The 18,261-nt window shown below is 39.9% G+C and overlaps 1 long non-coding RNA gene across 1 annotated transcript; it reads right to left on the bottom strand.

Moving 5' to 3' along the window:
• Positions 1-344: 344 nt before the first annotated feature.
• Positions 345-8,599, bottom strand: LOC106010665 (uncharacterized). Its single transcript, XR_001184428.3, has 2 exons — positions 8,007-8,599; positions 345-2,104 (listed from the first exon to the last, which is right to left on the bottom strand). It is a non-coding gene; the product is annotated as an uncharacterized LOC106010665 (long non-coding RNA).
• Between the last annotated feature and the right edge of the window lie 9,662 nt (positions 8,600-18,261).

Genomic DNA, 18,261 nt, shown 5'->3' with positions numbered 1-18,261 from the left:
TGGTGGTTTATGAAATCTCCATAGACAAATATACTAACCATAAAAAAGTGAAGATTTTAGATCAGAAAGGGCATGAATTGCCCAATTAGTTCACATATTCTTTATTCTCAAAACACTTCCTCAAACAGTCTCTGTGGAATTGAATTGTCTTTGCAAAAAAAGGGAGGAGGGCATTTATTCTAACTCTGTTTTTTAATTTTTATTTTTCCTAGCTCACTGATTGGAGACCATGGTAGCATTAATTACAATCACTTCTTGTGGTAGTGTAAGACCGAGGGCCTTACCAAACTCTCCGAGGAGCTGACTGCCGTGAAGAACACCTGGGAGGGAACACACCCAACAAGTTGGAAAGTAAAACAGACCTTTATTAGTCTGGCCAGATGGCACCCGCCAAGCAAACAAGCTTAGAGAGACAACTGGCTCAGAGTACGAGGCTCTTTTATAGGGGTTGCAAGGGGACGTTAGCAAGCAGAGATTACAAAAGCGAGATCCTGACGGTTAGGGGATTTAGATAGCATGTTCCAGTACATTTAGATAGTAGATAACATGTTCCAGTACATTTAGATAGTAGATAGCATGTTCCAGTACATTTCCTGTTTATGGGGAGTTGCATAATTTCAAAGAACACTGTGAATTCCACGAACCTTTGTTTTTCTTCCCAGAAATGACATCACATGGTTTACTCAGAAGGAGAGGGGGAGTATCGAGTGAGGCAACATGGAGTAACCTTCGTTCAATCTCATATAGTCCCACATTCCCCACTGATTTTTGTGGATTTTAAGTAATCTTACGCACGGCCCTAGGCAAACATTGTATGCAACAACAGGATAACAGCAAACATATGAGTATTACCATTATTACAAGAAAAAGTTGTTTTGGCCACTGCAAGTTATGTAACCATTGAAACAGGTCCCATCTTAATTTTTCATTATGTATTTTTTCTGCTAATTTTTCCAATTGTTTTATCTTTTCCCTAATTTCTGGGCTGTTGTCAGTCAGATTAAACAACACATATTTTTTATTTTTTCACACCCTTGATGATGAAATAAAAGCAAATAATCTATTGCTGCCCTATTGTCTAGTATAGCCTGTCATTGTTCTTGTAACTCCTGGTTAATTAATTCCAAGGCCGATGAGGTGGCATTTAGACCTTTGACCACCTTGCATGCTAACTTTTGTACCGCCTTTTCAGCATGAACTCCTATGGAAGGCAGAGCAACCACAGATGCTATCATAGATATCACTTCAGCATCTGTCAAGAGACCTACATCATCATCACATCCTGGCGCAGTATAAGGTGACCAGTGCTTCGTTCTTTTGGGTACAATCAAATCAGTTCTATCTGGCAATATCACAGCCAGGCAACTTAGGCAGCAACGAGTTTGAGTCAAGTTGGCAGGAATATAATTAAAAGTTATTCCCTCGCAGGTATAAAACCATCCCGATGGTAAAGGGATATGACTGTTATTATATATAATTTTTTGTTTCTCATGACAGGGCATCCCTGCAGATTGTTGTAACTTTAGGCACTTTGTAGTACAATTTTCATATACAGCACATTGGGTATTATTTAACATAATCATCCGGGACATATATATCTTAATAACATTTTTTGGTTTAGGATAGAGGGATGTCCCCAGTTGTAGCTATCTTCATAGGTAAGATTTTTTCCTGGGATATCTTTAAACAGGGTATAAGGCTGTATCAGACTTAAAGGGGTACACCCTGGGATGAGACAGCTTCCTAATATATGATGGAAATTCACATCTACATTTAAACAGAACTCAGACAACTTAAGTGATTGTGCCAGTTGAATCCAAACATTTCCAGTATGGTCCAATTGTTTTGGGGGTAATACTGCCGATGTTCCAGAGAACATCAGCAAGAAAGGGATGTACTTCCTACCCATCCCAGTCTTAACTTTTGGTCGCCTGGTTGACTGATGACCTTCCATTCGTCCTTTGAGATGTCCACAGGGGGTGCTGTTTTTAGATGGTTGCGATGTATCCAGGCAGGATGTCCAGCTACCTTTATCACCAAGGGAGTTGCCAGAACAACAGGAACCGGTCCCTTCTACTGGGGTTCCAGGGTCTTGGAGTCAAACCTGCGAATGAAAACCAAATCTCCCGGCTTATAGGGTAAGGGTTGCAAAGGTTTCTCACTGGGACCAGGCATAGTCTTTCTCAGTTCATCATGTAGTTCGGACTGAAGCTGATGGACTGCTTTTAGGGACTTAAGGAGTTGAAGGTGGGAAAGTTTTTCCTTTAACTCCAAATCAACCAGAGGGACAATCAGGGGAGATCACCCGTAAATGATCTGGAAGGATGACAGATTTAGAGGAGGTCTAGGGCTACACCTAGTATGAAGGAAGGCAAAGGGGAGAAGCTCTACCCAACCTTGTTCAGTCTCCAGGCATAATTTAGTTAGAACCTCTTTCAAGATCCAATTTGCTCTTTCTACTTGTCCTGAACTCTGAGGCCCATAGGCACAATGTAAGTTCCATTTTATTCCTAAAGCTTTACTAATTAATTGAGATATTTTAGCCATGAAGGCTGGGCCATTGTCGGAGCCCAGAGCTAAGGGTAAGCCAAAACGAGGGACTATCTCTGTCAAAAGCCTTTTAATGGTTACCTCAGCTGTCTCTCTTTTAGTAGGAAAGGCTTCTATCCATCCTGAAAAGGTATCTACAAACACTAGTAAGTATTTATATCCATATGTGCCAGGTTTCATTTCAGTAAAATCCAGCTCCCAATGTTCTCCTGGAGTTAAGCCTCTGTGTTGGACCCCGGGGGGTCCAATCACCCAATTTGCATTTACCTTGATACAGGTAAGGCATTGTCTCACCAGGTCTTCAGCCTTTTGTGCCATACCTTTGCTGACAAAATGGCATCATAGAGCGGCCATCATCCTTTTCTCGCCAAGGTGGGTGGACTTATGTAGTTCTTGTAACAGCGTGTCTGCTACAGCAGCTGTGAGTACCACTTTTCCATCACTAGTCGTCCACCACCCATGTTTACCTTGGGTCCACCATTTTTTGACCATTTCTGTTATCTCCTTGTCTGTGTACTTGGGTTTCTCTGAGAGTACTGGTGTGGGGAGCAGGACTATTTGCTTCCCCACTGATTTTTGGGCAGCTTGTTTTGCTGCCTCATCAGCCGCATTATTACCAACTATCTTGGGGCTAGACCCCTTTTGATGCCCATGGCAATGGATGATGGCAACCTCTCGGGGTAGCCAAATGGCTTGTAACAATGCCAATATCTCAGTCTTATTCTTGATTTCTTTTCCTTTGGAGGTCAGCACCCCTTGGTTTTGATAAATTTCCCCTTGCACATGGGCGGTGGCAAAAGCATAATGGCTGTCAGTGAAAATATTTATCCTCTTGCCTTTTCCTAGTTCCAGAGCCTTGGTCAAAGCAATCAGCTCAGCCCTCTGTGCCGATGTCCCTTGGGGTAGCCCCTGCTCTCATTCCACCTGCTGGTCCTGGATGACCACCCTTGCCCCGGCATACCATACTCCGTCACTCACAAAGCTGCATCTGTCAGTATAGAATGTTGCCTCTGCATGGGGGAGGGCCTGGTCCATTAAATCCAGATGCCCTCCCCTCAAGTTTTCAAGAGTCTCAAGGCAATCATGGATGGGCATCTGTTCATCAGATTCCAGGAGTAGGGTAGCTGGATTGAGGCTAGCAGTGGTGGCAAACTTAATGCACGGCTATTCTAACAAGAGTCCTTGGTATTGCAACAGTCTGGCATTTGACAACCATCTGCTAGGCAAGCTATTCAACAAGGGCTCAATGGCATGGGGAGTGATCAAAGTGAAATCCTGCCCAAATGTCAGTTTGTCAGCCTCTCAGATTAGAGCAGCTGCTGTTGCTACTATCCTCAGACAGGTAGGCCACCCTCGGGCCACTGGGTCTAACTTCTTCAAGAGGTATGCCACTGGCTGCTTCCATGGTCCCAAAGGCTGAGTAATCACTCCCTTGGCTACCCCATTTTTCTCTGCTACCTACAGGGTGAAGGGCTTGTTTAAGTCTGGCAAATTTCCCCTTGCACATGGGCGGTGGCAAAAGCATAATGGCTGTCAGTGAAAATATTTATCCTCTTGCCTTTTCCTAGTTCCAGAGCCTTGGTCAAAGCAATCAGCTCAGCCCTCTGTGCCGATGTCCCTTGGGGTAGCCCCTGCTCTCATTCCACCTGCTGGTCCTGGATGACCACCCTTGCCCCGGCATACCATACTCCGTCACTCACAAAGCTGCATCTGTCAGTATAGAATGTTGCCTCTGCATGGGGGAGGGCCTGGTCCATTAAATCCAGATGCCCTCCCCTCAAGTTTTCAAGAGTCTCAAGGCAATCATGGATGGGCATCTGTTCATCAGATTCCAGGAGTAGGGTAGCTGGATTGAGGCTAGCAGTGGTGGCAAACTTAATGCACGGCTATTCTAACAAGAGTCCTTGGTATTGCAACAGTCTGGCATTTGACAACCATCTGCTAGGCAAGCTATTCAACAAGGGCTCAATGGCATGGGGAGTGATCAAAGTGAAATCCTGCCCAAATGTCAGTTTGTCAGCCTCTCAGATTAGAGCAGCTGCTGTTGCTACTATCCTCAGACAGGTAGGCCACCCTCGGGCCACTGGGTCTAACTTCTTCAAGAGGTATGCCACTGGCTGCTTCCATGGTCCCAAAGGCTGAGTAATCACTCCCTTGGCTACCCCATTTTTCTCTGCTACCTACAGGGTGAAGGGCTTGTTTAAGTCTGGCAATGCCAGGGCTGGTGCTGATGCAAGCACAGTCTTAAGTGATTGAAATGCCTGTTGGCAGGCCTCAGTCCATTTGAGGGGCGTATCTCCCCCTGTGGTGGCTTTGTGTAGGGGTTTGGCAATTTCGGCAAAGCCAGGGATCCATATTCTGCAATACCCAATCACCCCTAGGAATTCACACACCTGTTTCTTTGAGCTTGGCTCCAGAATCTGGAGAATTGCTGATACCCTCGATTCTGGATTCTGTCAGCCTCCTTTTCCCCTCCTCAAGAATATAGCCCAAGTAGGTTACCTTGGTTTGGCAAATCTGAGCTTTCTTCCAGGACACCCAATATCCCAGGTCTTGGAGGACTTCCAAGAGGCCCTCGGTGGCCGCAAGACACTCTTCATCGGTTGAAGTTGCCACTAGGAGGTTGTCTACATACTGAAGAATAGTTGCTTGGGGAAAAGCTCTCCTTACCTCTCATAAATCTTTGCTGAGAGCTTCCCCAAACAGAGTGGGGGAGTTCTTGAATCCCTGTGGCAGCCAGGTCCATGTCAGCTGTCTGGTGGTCCCAGTGTCTGGGTCAGTCCATTTGAAGGCAAAGAGGGGCTGGCTCACTAGTGCTAGGGGTAGGCTGAAAAATGCATCTTTGAGGTCTAATACTGAATACCACACATGAGCAGGAGGGATGAGACTCAACAGAGTATAGGGGTTTGGTACCATTGGGTGGATTGTCTCCACCTGGCTGTTTACCTCTCATAAATCCTGTACCAGTCTGAAGTCTGAGGTGCCAGCCTTCCTCACAGGAAGCAGGGGTGTATTCCAGGCTGACTGGCAAGGGACCAAGATGCCAGCTTCCTGGATTTGGTGGATGTGCTTAGAGATACCTACCTTGGCCTCCAGCCAGAGGGGGTATTGCCGCACACGGATGGGGGTAGCAGAGGCCAACAATTGGACCACCACCAGGGCATGGTGGTTGGCCAGCCCAGGTGGATTGGTTTCAGCCCATACCCTGGGAAACTTTTTCTGAAGGTAGTCCCATTTTTGCTCGGGGGGCCCTGTGCCTTCCTTTAGCAATCTAAATTCATCTTCTAGGGGAACCGTCACCATAATGGCAGAGGATGACTTGAGTTTGAAAGTCCCTCCTTCAGGCTCAAAGGAAATAATAGCCCCCAATTTTCGTAGCAAGTCCCTTCCCAGCAATGGGTACGGGCACTCAGGGATAACTAAGAAGGAATGGGTGATGGTGCCTTTTCCTAGATTCACAGTTTGTCTAGTGGTCCAAGGGTAGGAGGCCGAATTCCCTGTGGCTCCAGTAATGGAGCTTTTTAAGGAAGTGAGGGGTCCAAGGGGGGTCTTCAGGACAGAGTGGGCTACACCAGTGTCCACAAGGAACTGAACATCTGTTTCCCCTATCTCCAAGGTCACCATAGGGTCACTAGGGTTGAGCGGCCGTGAGCCTTGGCCCCGTCAATCTTCATCTACTAAGAGGATTCCACCATTTTCCTTTTGGGCTTCCTTCTCTCTTTTCCTTTTCAGCTTTTCACAATCCTTTTTAAAATGGCCCTTCTCCTTGCAATAGGCACACTGATCTTTCTCTAAGTCAGGTATTACCCTTGTTCCCTCCTTTGTTTTCAGGTCTTTCTTTCTGGACAAATCCTCCATTGGCCAAGGCAGCTATGGTCACCTTTCCCAATCTTTTGTCCATCCTCTTTTCCGGGGTATCCCTGTTGTTAAACGCCTTCATGGCTACACTCATCAACTTTTCTCTACTCTCTCCCTCAAATCCCTCTAGCCTTTGCAGCTTCTTTCTAATATCTGGGGCTGACTGGGTAACAGAGGCCAAATTTATTACCTGCCGATTTGCAGGGGCATCTGGATCAATTGGAGTATACATATGGTATGCTTCCAACAGATGCTCCAAAAAGGCAGAAGGGGATTCCTCTGATCCTTGAAGGACCTCGCTTACCTTGCTCAAATTGGTAGGCTTTCGAGCGGCTCCCCTCAGGCTGGCCAGGAGATGCTGACGATAGTTCTGGAGAGCTTCTCTCCCGCCTGAGCTATTAGTTTGCCAGTGGGGTCGGGTGGATGGGAGTTGTGCTTCAATACAGGCCCAGTGCTGCTCATCTAAGGGGCCTTCTGCTCCACCTAGCACCGACCTTACAGCTTGTCCTCAGATTCTTTCCCTCTCCTCTGAGGTAAAAAGGGCCTGGAGGAGTTGCTGGCAATCATCCCAAGTAGGATCATGGGTATGAAAGATAGATTCTAGGAGAGAGATTAGGGCTTGGAGTTTCCCTGAGAAAGGAGGAGTCTGATGTTTCCAATTATATAAGTCACTGGTATTAAAAGGGATATAAATATAGTGACCTTGTTCTGTCTCCAGAAGGGGCAAGAGAGGGACTGAACTAGTTCCCCCAGCAGGGACCTTGCTAGGTCCATACAGAGCCCCAGCTCATGTGTGTAGGGGAGAAGTCACAGAGTCCAGGGACTGGGGCCCCTCAGGGAGAGGAGGATAGAGAGAGGTAGGAGCTGAAGGTTGAACAGATGGAGGAAGGAAAGGGTTTCAGGGTCTAGAGCAGGATCCATCTGGGAGGTGGAAAATTCCACATAGGGTGGAGGCCCTCCCAAGGGGTCTAGGGGGTCAGGTTCCTGTGAGAGTACTGGCTTGGGAGCCCAGGTTTTAAGCCCCTGGGGTCCCTTCAGAACAGCAACTAAAATGTGAGTATCTGTTTGAAGGGAACAGTGCTGCAGCCAAGCTGGAGGTTCCTCACAAGCCTGAACCCAGATGTCTATGTAGGGAAATTGATTTGGGTGGCCAGGGTGACCGGTGACCTTGCCCCAGACTGCCCAGCAAGTACTGAGGTCAAAAGTCCCTTCAGCTAGCCACTCCACCCCAAAGGCTGGCCATTCCAGTTGGCACAGGGAGTGGGTCTCCTGCAAGAAAACTTTACCCTGTATTCATCTTCTTGTTCTGGAGAAAAAGCCAATTTAAAATGAGTGAGGAAACAGTCAAGCGGAGTAGACCTGGTAGAACAGGATCCTCCCATTACTTTGCTCTTGATGAGGACTGGAAAAGAAATGTAAAATCTGACACACAACAGACACAACACTAACACACAAAAGACAAGATGGGTGCCATGACAAAATGAAACTAAAACTTCCCTCATTCCTCGTCAGGAACCTTGGGGTCAGGGGAGGTTTACTGGCTCATCAGCCACCTCACTCCTGACTTAACAAATGGTTGCAACTGGCAAAGAGCTTACCTCCAGAGGTTTTCTGAGGTCTGTGCCCAAGAGCCTCCTGCTGGATTCTGCCACGGAGTCTCGGCCGAATCGGGGTTCCTACCCGGGGATCTCGCTGGGGCCTCCAAAATGTGAGACTGAGGGCCTTACCAAACGTTCCAAGGAGCTGACTGCAGTGAAGAACACCCAGGAGGGAACACACCGGACAGGTTGGAAAGTAAAACAGACCTTTATTAGTCTGGCCAGACGGCACCCTCCAAGCAAACAAGCTTAGAGAGACAACTGGCTCAGAGTACGAGGCTCTTTTATAGGGGTTGCAAGGGGAAGTTAGCAGGCAGAGATTACAAAAGCGAGATGCTGACAGTTAAGGGATTTAGATAGCATGTTCTAGTACATTTAGATAGTAGATAACATGTTCCAGTACATTTAGATAGTAGATAGCATGTTCCAGTACATTTCCTGTTTATGGGGAGTTGGGTAATTTCAAAGAACACTGTGCATTCTGTGAACCTTTGTTTTTCTTCCCAGAAATGACATCACATGGTTTACTCAGAAGGGGAGGAGGAGTATCGAGTGAGGCAACATGGAGTAACCTTCGTTCAATCTCATATAGTCCCACAGTAGCTCATGGATTTTCCTTCATTTATTAGTGAATAAAAGGCAGAACTTCTCCTGAGATAGGACTTTTTAAATGAAAGGTCTTGATAGAGTGAATTTTAATCCTACATCACTTGTCATTAATTTAGATACATAAATATGTCACTAGAAATGGCACAATGACCTTGACCAAACTTCATTAGAACAAAAATGAAAATATATACTATGTTCTAATAGAAAAATAAAAACAATGATATGGTAACACCTAGATCTTTGTTTATCTCCTTAGTAAAAAATTCTATGAATAAAATTGTTTTGTTAAAAAGGAATACAGATTTTTAAATTTGCCAGTAGTAGATGAATGCCTGTTATTACATGTCTTCCCTACCTGACATTTTCATGTTTTAAAAAATCTCTCATTCCTCTATGCAATAATTTTGTTATTACTGATACACCATAATTTTAAATGTTTATTTGGCACTCATTTCTTTTCTTCTGAAAGTTTCCATGTTTGCTAAAACAAAAATATATTTATTTTTCTTTATGACTGGTAATTGTAAGCTTATTATCAATATTGTATACATATTGTAATTTTTCCTAATTTGTTATTCATATTTATATATGTTTAATTGTTATTGTTTTCCTACATAATTTTCACATTTTAGTCCAACATATTGATTATTACCATTTTATTTCTGATTTTTTTTTATATATTTAGAAATAATTCTGTTAAGCCTGATGTGCAAAAAACAATTACCTAAATTTTTCTAGTGCTTTCATGATTTATTTTATATTTAAATTTGTTAAGTACTTGGAGATTGTTTTGATAGTAAGGAAAAAATGTATTTTTGAATTTTGCTATATGTCTGTTTTTTACCCTCTCAATCCTTGAGAAAAAAATATTTTTTTTTGTTGATTTGAAATGTCACCTTTAACAGAAAGAAAATGCTCTATGTCCTTAGGTTGATTTAAAGATCTTATTTAGTCTATTGATTTGTCTAAATTGTGTCATTTGATTTTCCATAATTTTCCCTGGTAAATTGCACAGCCAGAAAAGCATGTATCATTACCACTCAGATAAAAATCTCCTAGAAGTCAACTTGAGATTCTAACATTATAAAGATTCACTAACACATAATGTATGAACCTTGTTCAGTCTTTGCAGAAAATCTACATTCCACTTGGAATTTTCAGGAAATAAAGGACTGTAAAAGCTAGAAAGGGGGACTTCATCTCAACTTCCTACATCAAAAGAGAAAGACAGACAGAGGAGAGAGAGAGAGAGAGAGAGAGAGAGAGAGAGAGAGAGAGAGAGAGAGAGAGAGACTTTTAACAACCCAAATCAGCAATGCATACAGATTTTTAGAATATCCCCAGAAGTAATGTTTGCCAGTTGGCTTCAGAAGTCATGGTAGAATATATAAGTATGATGCCATTTGTTTTTGAAAAACAAAGATATTCTTTTTTTAAAAAAAAGGTTGTATATGTTTATACTTAAGTTTAAAAGAGTCTGATGTTCTTCATCTCTTTACCTGTTTAATTTTTCTTTATTATCTCTTGCAACTCAATAGAATGTAAGGATCTATGAAATTAAGAGTTTGTGTCTCTTGTATTAATTGCTGTTATCATAGTACCTAGAGCAGTCAGTGCCTACCCATTGCGGTGCTTAGCAGACATTTTTTAAAATTGAAAATGAAGACAAATTTCACCTCCTTCACCAATTTTGTCAAGCAAAGACTTGTTTAAATTTGACTTTGCTGAAACTAAATTGTGTTCTTTTGGGGTTATGCCTTATGCCATAACTTCTATGAACATATAGCCTTTCATTCTTAAAATGATCATGAGTCTAGTAAGTTCCACAAGGCATATGACATACCTGTGTGCATATTTATTTAAGAAATTCCAAGTTTGGGGAAATATACCTCAAATGCTTTCAAATATGTGAGGTAGGGAATGGGAGTCTGTTATCTGCACTGGTACAGATCTTTATTTTACAGCAACTAATTCCTCACAGGAGTAATAAAGGATGACAGCAAGTGAGAAAGGATCTTCACATTCATTTCTGTATGATTTTTTTGCCAAGAACAACATTAATCAGTGCAGTGCAAACATCACATGAGGGTGGGAGGCCTTGGCAATGTGTGACTTTGTTGCCATCACTGAATTAACTCTTCTCAATTCTGTTGTCTTTCCAATTTTACATCCTTGACTGCGCGTTCATAAAACTGTCCTTTCCTTTGAGCATAAATAAAACTGTTTGGAAGATATAATAGTACATGTTTATCAAGCACCTAATTTGTTTTTCTTGCCAGTTACTAATTACATATGAAGTAAATTGCAAACCATATATTCTGTGTTAACTACTTCAAGAAAAACTTTTGGCAAGTTCTAATCAAAATTAAAGTTTCACAAGTAATAAGCCTGCTGTCAAACATTCCTGGTATGTTCTATTTTGTAGCCCAGACAACCAGGGATATACAATTAATGAGTTTAATTGCTTTTCATATTCTTCAATAAAATGTAGCACAGCAAAAACAAACCAAATGACTATTGTCTCTGGGATGTTTTCAAGCCAGAAGCAAGTATTTTAGCCTAACTAGTTGTAGCTCTACAAATTTTCTTATATTTCATTAAGTTGGTATTCTTGTTCATCATTTGATGGCAAGATGTATTTGTTTCCTGGGGCTATCATAACACTTTTTAAAAACTGGTGGCTTAAAATAACAGAAAATTAATTTCCTATCATTCTGGAGACCAGAAGTCCAAAATCAAGGTGCCTGCAGTGCTTCACTCCCTCAAGAGACTGTGGAAGAGAATCTTTCCTTGTCTTTTTCAATTTCTGGTGGCTTCCTGATAGTCTTTGAAATTCCTTGACTGGTAGTCACTTCATTTCAATCTCTGTGAACGTCTTCATATTCTCTCTCTCTTTCTCTCTCTGTCTCTCTCCTCTCTCTTTCTCTCTCCTTCTCTCTCTCTCTCTCTCTCTCACTCTCTCTCTCTCTCTCCTTCTTTTTCCTCTCTCTTATAAAGAGATATGCTCTTACATACATTTATGCCAGATAAACTCCTCAATGCCAGGGTCAGGCCAGCGAAAAAAAATGCAAGAGACAGAGAATATCATGGTAGGGGACAGCGGGGCAGGGCTCTTCACTAGAATGGAATGAAGCCTCGAACTGACTCAAACCCCCAGATTTATTGAGAAACAATGAAGGCGTAGAGTTTTGCTTAGCACAGATGTTTGTTTTAGGTAACAAAGCAGGCAAGGAAGGCATGGTGACAGTTTGTCTGAATAACTTAACTTTTATAATTTTATAATTTTTTATCTGATTGTCCCTTGGGGACCTTCCATGTTTTCCCAGTAAGGTCCATCTCTCTCCTAGCTGGCAAAACTTCTTGTCTTCAAGATGCTTGGACTCCTTCAAGATAGCAGCCTTCCACCTCCTGAGGCAACTTGAGCAGGCATATGTCTGTTGGGTGTTGCAAGAAACTCCGTACCTCAAGATACTTATTTCAATCAGATCTTTTGCATATGAAATTATATTCATTGTTTTGGCATATAAGTTAATATTTGCTGGTTTTAGGTGTTAGGAAATTAGTATATCTTTGGAGGATAATATTTTCAGCCTACCAAACTAAGTCAGTGCCTAAAGCATAATAGAGATTTGATGAATATGATGGTTTACATGGTATAAGCAAGTATATTCATTTCTATCTCTCTTGATCTCATCCTTTCTCTTCTTTATTTTGACTTGAAGTGATACAAAGCAACACTATAACAATAACAAGGAAAAACATGAAATATAGATTGGGCTTGATTTTGATCCAATTCATTCAACATTTCATTCAGTGAAAGAGATGGTACATGTGTTTGTGTTTCTAATTTGGGTTGCTTTAGTATATTTATCCTTTAAAGGCAATAGAATAAAATTTGATGGACTTCATTTGTTAATTATTTAGGAAACAGAGACATTCTCATTACAACTACATATGTGAAAGTGGGAGAAATATCCGTGTCATGATACTTGCAATATGTTTGTTAGTAGTACAGAATCCAACACTTCTAACCATGGAGAACACAATTTGGATCATTTTTCCTGAATATTTTGAAATAGAAGTTTGCATGGAATATAAAGTACCATACCAGAGAAAATATTTTTGATAGCTAAATTGTTAATCAATTTTTAAAAATTTGTAACATCTATGATTTTCAGACTTATTTAAATTACTGATACTTGAAAAAGCTTTTATGTCACTTTTTAAAATGCATTTAATGAAATCTAAATTCCACAAAAATTTAATATCTGCTGTTATCTATTTTAAAAACACAACTTTTCTTTCAATATTTAATAGGGAACTTTTCTTGAACTCATATTTCCATTCAGCTACTCTAAAGCTTTTTATGATAATATAATGTGCATGAAAATCTTTTATAAGTAACCTCATCATTCTCTGATGAAAATGTATTAGGAATTCCTGTAGCCATAAGATTCTATTTAACTTTTTTAGAGTGAATTATCATTACAATTAATTCTTCCTTCCCTCTTAACTCCTTGCAACCACTGATGCTTTGTACTGTTTTCATAAGTATACCTTTTCCTGAATGTTATACAGTTAGAATCAAAATGGGACATTTCTCATTGGCTCTTTTCACTTAGTAATATAGACATAAAATTTTCCATGTCTTTTTATGGTCCAATAAATCATTTCCTTTTATTACTGAATAATATTCTATTTTCTGAATGTACTGCTTTTCACTTATCCATTCACCTACTAAAGGAAGTTTTCAAGTTTTGGCAGTTGCAGTTATGAATAAAGCATCTATACACATCTATGTCCATTTTTTCATGTAGACATAATTTCAATTCCTTCCGGTAAATACCAAAGAGTGTGATTGTTAAATTGGAGCGTGAGAATATGTTTAGTGTTGTGAGGAACCACCAAACTGTCTTTCAAAATTACTATAACATTTCACATTCCCACTAGCAATTAATAACTATTTTATTCTTTAATGGTATATAAACATTTGATGTCATCAGTGTTCTGGATTTTGGCCATCTAATAGGTGTAGCAGTATTCTGTTTTAATTTACTTTTCCTTGATTAGATATGATATAGTACATCTTCTAATTTGCTTATTTCTTTTCTGTATATCTTTTTGGTGAGGCATTTTGTTAGATGTTTGAAATATTACTTAGTTGTTTTATTTCTTATTATTGAACTGTCAGTGTTATTTGTATATTTTAGATAACAGTCCTTTATCATATATTTGATTTTGCAAATGTTCTCTCCTACTGCTTTTCTTTTGATTCTCTTCACAATGTTTTTTAAAGAGCAGAACGTTTTAATGAAGCTCAACTTATCAACTCTTTCTTTCATGGATCATGCCTTTAGTGTCTAAAAATCATCCCCCAAAACAAGGTCATCTTTTTTTATGTTACCTTACAGAAGTTTTATAGTTTTCCATTTTATATTAGGTATCAAATCTAATTTTATTTAATTTTTGTGAAAGATATAAGTTCTGTATTTAGATCCCCAACCTGGATATCCACTTGTGCCAGCAACATTTGTTAAAAAGACCATCTTTTATCCATTTTATTGCCTTTGTCCTTTTGTTGAAGACTAATTGACTATATTTTTGTGAGTCTATTTCTATATTCTTTATTCTGATCCACTGATGTATGTGTGTATTCTTTCACCAATATCACAGTGTCTTGATTAGTGTACTTTATGATGTCATAAAGTTGAGTATTGTCAGTCCTCCAACTTTAGTCTTCTCCTTTGATATGGTGCTGACTATTCTGGGTATTTTGCCTCTCCATATCAACTTCAGAATTACTCTTTTGATCTCCAGAATATAACATTATAAGATTGTGAATGAGATTGCTTTGAATATCTAGTTCCTGGGAAGAAATGAGGTCTTTATATTATTGAGTCTTCCTATTTTTGGATAAGGGATATCTCTCCATTTATTTAGTTCTTTTATTTCTTTCTTCAGAACATTGTAATGTTCCTCAGCAGACTTTTTGTTATTTCATTAGATTTATACCTGAGAATTTCATTTGAGGGGATTACTATAGTTCATAAATTGAAGTCCCCCAAAGGCCTATTGTGTTAAAGGCTTGATCTCCAGGGTGGCATGATTGGGAAATGGTGGAACCTTTAAGAGGTGGGATGTAGTGTAAGATTTTTAGGTCAATGAGAGCATGCCCTTGGATTGTGGAAACCCAGTGCCTTCCTTTCACTTTTGCCTCCTTGCCATGAGGTAAGCAGTTTTGATATACCAACCCCCACTTTGATATTCTGACTGATTAGGCTCAAAGTAAATGGGATCAACTGATCAGAGAATGAAAGTTCTAAAGCCCTGAGCCAAAATAAACTTTTTCTCTTTATAAGTTAATTATCTTAGATTCTTTGACATAGTGATAAAGCTGACTTACACAGACATACTAATATAAAAGTGTTTCATTTTAAATTTCAAATTCCAATTATTCATTGCTGATGTATAGGATAAAAACTGACTTTTTAATATGAACCTTGTACCCTGAAACACTGTTATGATCATTTATTATTTTTACATTTTTTTCTCTTTTGTATTACCTATATAGACAGGCATGTAATTTACAGAGACAGTTTTATTTCTACCTTACCAATCTGTATACCTTTGATTTCTTTTCCTTAAGATATTAGATCAACTACTTCTTCCAGCCCAGTGTTGAAAGAAGTGATGAAATGTGCCATCTTTGTCTAGTTCAGGATTTTAGTAAGAATATTAGAGTATTAATATTAAGTATTCTATAGATGCAAGTATTTTGTAGATATGCTTTATCAAATTTAGGATGTTTTTCTCTATGGCTAGTTACTGAAAATTTTTTTCAAAACAAATGTTGGATTCTGTCAAATGTATTTGCTGCATTAACTGTTTTGGTTTAAAATCTACTTTGCCTGCAAATAATATTGCTACCCTTGCTTTTTTTCTGGGTTCCTGTGGTGTGGATAACTGTTTTCCATCCTTTTACTTTCAGTCTATGTATTTCTTTGAGTTAGTTGTGTTTCTTGTATACAGCATGTTGTTGGATTTTGCTTCTTAATCCATTCTGTCAGTCTATTTCTTTTGATTGGTGAATTGAGGGCATTAACATTGATGGTTATAATTGATAGATATTGATTCATCTTTGTCATGAAGTTTTACTTTTGTTGGCTCTTTTATTTATTTTTCCCCCTTTCCCTTTAGTTTCTTACCTTGCCTGGTGGCTTCCCTCTGTTTGGACCTCATGGAGTTGTGACCTTAATTGCTTTTTTCTAGGATATTGTTTAGAATTGCTTGGAGTGCTGATTTGGTGTTCATGAAATTTCTCGGGTCTTCTTTGTCGTGGAAGTATCTAATTTCCCCATAAATTTTGAAAGATAATTTTGCAGGATACAACAGTCTAGGTTGGAAGTTATTTTATTTTAGGGCTTGAAATACTTCACTCCAGGCTCTCCTTGATTTGATGGTTTGTGTTGAGAAGTCTGCCATGATTCTGATGGGAACTCCTTTGTAGGCGATTTGTTTCTTTTCTCTAACTGCCTGTAGGATTTTGTTTTTCTGTTCAGTTTCTGGGATCTTTACTATTATATGTCTAGGTGTAGATTTTTTTTGATCATGGCTAGTTGGAGTTCTATATGCCTCAGTTATCTGTATGTCCACTTCTCCAGCTCTGTCTGGGAAGTATTCAACTATTACTTCTGTGAACAGTTTTTTTTTATGTCAGTTGTATTTTCTCCTGTGTTTTCATGGGCTCCTATCAGTATTATGTTATTCTTTGCATCATCTAGCAGCTACTGGATTGATTTCTCATGGTCCCTTACTATTTTTAAGAAATCTCTGTTTTCATGGTCCTTAACAGCAATCCTGTCTTCTATATCCAATATTCTATCTTCAGATTCCCTTAATCTGCTGTGCATACATTCAATGGAATTTTTAATCTCCTTAATATCTGTTTGAATCTATTTCATGGATTCCATTTTTTTCTTATGATGGACGATCATGGTTTCCATTTCTTTCTTATGATGGCCATTCATGGCTTCTAGCATGTTACCGAGCTCATCTTTTTTTTTTTTATCTCTTTCTGTTCTAGACCCTCTAATCATGTCTTTCATTCTGCTCACCATATCTGTAGTTATCTGGGGGAATATTTCTGCTTTGAATTTTTCTAGAGCCTCATTCATCTGTTTGTTACTTCTTGTGCTATCAGTTCAGGGTGTCCAGGTGGTGGATTATCAGTCTTTTCCAACTTGTTTCCCCTAGAATTTGTCTTTTATTGGGTGGAAGTCTGAGTTTGTGACTTGCTTAAATGTCTTCTCATTTTTCTTTTTCGGTACTCTTCTTGGTTTAGTTCCTGAGGTGATACTTTGAAGTTACTTATTGTAAGTATCTTTTTTGATGTATTTAGAACCATTATGGAATGATTGCTTCTCAGAGTTGTCTTTCAGATATAGCTGGCCTTTAAGTTTTGAGCCTCTAATGACTCTGAGGCTATCTAATTTTTGTCATACCAGGAAGGAGCACTGACTAGATCAATCACAACACCTTAGCCCAAGTGATGCATTCAGCAACACCATAGCATCAAGTACATGTTAGAAAATGACATTTTGTGGTAGTTATTAATCTATCTTCTTTAACTCTGTGAATTAAATCAAAATCAAGGACCAACCCAACACATGTTTATAGTGAATAAACTCTTCAATATAACAACTTTACCCTTTGGAATGGGGAGTTAGAAGGAGTTGGGGAGGGAGGAATAGATACTTAGAAGGATAGGAGAATGTTAGCAGTGAGACCAGAGGACACAGGCAAGAGAAGAAAAAAGAGAATAATAGAAAAATAAAGAAGAAATCTGAATTAGGGCCAGAACAGGTATGAAAAGGGAGAAGAACAATATGGGACAGCAAGAGAGTGAATGTAAGAGAGAGAGAAAGGAAAGAGAAAAGAAAGAAGAAAAAAAAGGAGGGAAAAACAAAAATTTGCAAAGTGTAGGAAAAAAATTAAAGGTAAGAGGAGAAAAAAAATCACCCAATAAAAATATTTTGGAAATAAAAAATAGAAATGAAAATGAAGGGCCTCCTTCAGGGTATGTCTCTGCTGTCACAATAGATAATGTGGTTAGCAGTGTGCAGATATAAGTCAATGAGTCTGAGCAAGCCAGTCACAGACCTGTGAGATTCAGGCAAATTTCTGGCTGCAAGTCCCAAGTTGAGCCCCCTGTCCTCCTCTAGCGTTGAACTCTGTTATGTTGTACTGCAGCTTCCAGCTGCCCTTCCTCTGAAGATAGTCCAGGTTCTGATGGGAGGTGATGATCCCTCCAACTTACCCAGTACAGTTGTTCTGGTGGTCTGGTGTCCCCTGTGTCTTTATAGTGTGGAACCAGGTGGCAGTATAGCCAAGAGGCCAGAGGAGACTGGAGAGGGGGGGTCCTGCAGGTGCCCACGCAGCTAAGTGGATCTCTGCCAGGTGCATGGGCTGGATGGGGTGGGTTCCCTGTGCCTGGGGACCCCTCTCCAGCATCTGTAGATGTGCCTGGCTGCTGGGGGCTTGAATTTTGTTTTAATGCTGTTGTGATTTGACACTGTACACTGAATTGTTTCTGTTCATTTAAATTTGGTAATGTCTCCTATGGCCCACCCAGAACATAGTCTATCTT

This window comes from Heterocephalus glaber, unplaced genomic scaffold (genome assembly GCF_053883595.1).
Source record: "Heterocephalus glaber isolate CG9 unplaced genomic scaffold, H.glaber_assembly_v1.0 deba00001729, whole genome shotgun sequence".
Classification (NCBI taxonomy): domain Eukaryota; kingdom Metazoa; phylum Chordata; class Mammalia; order Rodentia; family Bathyergidae; genus Heterocephalus; species Heterocephalus glaber.
This window is presented reverse-complemented; position numbering and strand designations above follow the sequence as displayed.